Source organism: Phacochoerus africanus, chromosome 5 (genome assembly GCF_016906955.1).
Source record: "Phacochoerus africanus isolate WHEZ1 chromosome 5, ROS_Pafr_v1, whole genome shotgun sequence".
NCBI lineage: Eukaryota > Metazoa > Chordata > Mammalia > Artiodactyla > Suidae > Phacochoerus > Phacochoerus africanus.
Window position 1 is genome coordinate 60,552,658 of NC_062548.1, and position 3,370 is coordinate 60,556,027.

Consider the following 3,370-nt stretch of genomic DNA (forward strand, 5'->3'; position numbering starts at 1 on the left):
CACTAATTAGAAAAGATTCATGCACCTTTATGTTCATTGCAGCATTATTTACAATAGCCAAAACATGGAAGCAACCTAAGTGCCCATCAATAGATGAATGGATAAAGAAGATGTGGTGCGGAGTTCCTGTTGTGTCTCAGCAGTTAATGAATCTGACTAGCATCCATGAGGACGCAGGTTCAACCCCTGGCCCTTCTCAGTGGGTTAAAAGATCTGACATTGCTGTGAGCTGTGGTGTAGGTTGCAGAAGCAGGATGGCTCAGATCCTGCGTTGCTGTGGCTATGGTATAAGCTAGCTACAGCTCCGATTTGACCGCTAGCCTGGGAACCTCCAATATGCCACAGGTACAGCTCTAACAAGCAAAAAAAAAGAAAAGAAAAAAAGAAAAAAAAATCTAAACCGACAATTCTCCAAAGAAGACATACATATGGCAAAAAAAAAAAAAAATGAAATGATGTTCAACATCACAAATTATTAGAAAAATGCAAATCAAAACCACCATGAGGTACTAACTTAACCCAACCAGAATGGGCATCTTCAAAAAGTCTACAAACAATAAATGCTGGAGAGGGTGTGGAGAAAAAGGAACCCTATTACACTGTTGATGGGAATGTAAATTGGTGTAACCACTGTGGAAATCGGTATGGAGATTCCTCAGAAAACTAAAAATAGAACTACCATTTGATCCAGCAATCCCACTCCAGGGCATCTATCCAGAGAAAACCATGATTTGAAAAGACACATGCACTCCAATGTTCACTGCAGCACTTTATACAATAACCAAGGCATGGAAACAACCTAAATGTCCATCGACAGAGGACTGGATAAAGAAGATGTGGTACATATACACAATGGAATATTACTTAGCCATTAAAAGGAAAGAAATAATGGCATTTGTAGCAACATGGATGGACCCAGAAATTATGCTAAGTAAAGTCAGTCAGATAATGAGACACCAACATCAAATGCTAGCACTTACATGTGGAATCTAAAAATAGGACACAATGAACTTCTTTTCAGAGCAGATATTGACTCACAGACTGAAAAACTTATAGTTTCCAAAGGAGACAGGTTGCAGGGTGGGGAGATGCACTGAGGGTTTGGGATGGAAATGCTATAAAATTTGGTTGTGATGATTGTTGTACACCTATAAATGTAATAAAATTCATTAAGTAATTTAAAAAAAAGAAGAAGATGTGGTGTAATATACAATGGAATATTACACAGCCATAAAAAATAATGAAATCTTGTACATCTGAAACTAACACAACATTGTAAGTTAACTACACTCCAACAGATTTTTAAATTAAAAAAATAATGAACTCTTCCTATTTGCAACGACATGGAAGGACCTAGAGGGTATTATGGTAATGAAATAAGTCAGAGAGAGAAAGGCAAATACAATATGATTTCACTTTTCTATGGAATTAATCTGAAAAAAAAAGAAAAAAAAACAATGAACAAATACAACAAAGCACAAAGAGTTGTAGATAGAAAGGAAAAAGAGAAATAAACAAGGGAGATTGAGATACAAATTCCAAGTTGCAAAATGAGTCCCTGGTAGTAAATGCACAGCACAGGGAATATAGTCAATAACTACATAACATCCTTGTAACATCCTTGTTTGGTGGCACACTGTAACCAGGTTTATCATGGTGATCAGTTTGAAATGCATAGAAATTTTGAATCACTATGTTGTGTAACAGGAGCTAATTAAGTGTTGTGGGTCAATTATATGCCAAAACAAATCCACAGAAAAGAGATCAGATTCGTGGTTACCAGGGGCGGGGCAGTAGGGGTCAGGGGAAATGGATGAAGGTAGTCAAAAGTACCTGGTAGTCTTAAACTTCCGGTTATAAGATAAATAAGTACTAGGGATGTATTGAACAACATGATAAATATAATTAACACTGCTGTATGTTATACCTGAAAGTTATGAGAGATTAATCCTAAAAGTTCTCATTGCAAGAAAAGTTTTTCTATATCTTTATGACTTTTTTTCCTTTTTTGTCTTTTCTAGGGCTGCCTCTGTGGCATATGGAGACTCCCAGGCTAGGGGTCTAATCGGAGCTGAAGCCGCCAGCCTACACCAGAGCCACAACAATGCTGGATCCGAGCCGCATCTGCAACCTACACCACAGCTCACAGCAATGCAAGATCCTTAACCCACTGAGTGAGGCCAGGGATCGAACCCACAACCTCATGGTTCCTAGTCGGATTTGCTAACCACTGAGCCACGATGGGAACTCCTATATCTTTAATTCAGTATCTATATGAGACAATGGATGTTCACTAAACTTGTATATAATCACTTCATGATGCTTGTAAATCAAATAATTATGCTGTATACCTTAAACTTATACAGAGCTGTAGGTCAACTACATCTCCATAAAACTGGAAATAAAATAAAATAACCCAACTTTACACATCAAGGAACTAGAAAAAGAATAACAAGCTAAGCCCAAAGTTAGGAGAAAGGTAGAAATAACAAAGCTTAAAGCAGCAATAAGTGAAATAGACACGAGAAAAATAATAGAAAAGATTAACAAAAGTAAGAGTTAGTTTGTTGAAAAGATAAATGAAATTAACAAACTTTTAGCTAAACCAGCAAAGAAAAACACAGAGATGACTCAGGACCATAAATGAAAGAGGAGACTACAACTAACACTATGGAAATACAAAGAATCATAAGAAACAGCTATGAAGAATATACACTGACAAATTGGAACAAAGAAGAAATGGATAAATTTCTAGAAACTAACAACTTACCAAGAGTGAATCAAGAAAAAAACTGAAAATCTAATAATGAATTAGGAGACTGAATCAGTAATCAAAAACCTTATAACAAAGAACAGTCCAAAACCGGGTGGCTTTACTATTGAATATTACCAAACACTTAAGAATTAACACCAGGGTTTCTGTGGGTTCAGGATCAGCATTGTCACTGCAGTGGCTTAGGTCACTGCTGTGACAAGGGTTCAATCCCTAGCCCAAGAACTTACACAGGAACAGCCAAAAGCAAAGAAAATTAATGCCAATCCTCCTCAAACTATTCCAAAACATTTAAGAAGCAGGAGCCTTCCCAAATTCATTTCACATGGCTAGCATTACTCTGATACCAAAGCCAGATAAGAATATTACAAGAGGGAGTTCCTGTTGTGGGTCAGCAGATTAAGGACCCAACTAGTATCCATGTGTATGCGGGTTCAATACCTGGCCTCACTGAGTGGGTTAAGGATCTGGCATTGCCACAAGCTGCAGTGTAGGTTGTAGATGTGGCTTGGACCTGGCACTGCTGTGGCTGTGGCATAGGCTGGCAACTACAGCTGCAATTCAACACTTCCCCTGGGAACTTCCATATGCCACAGG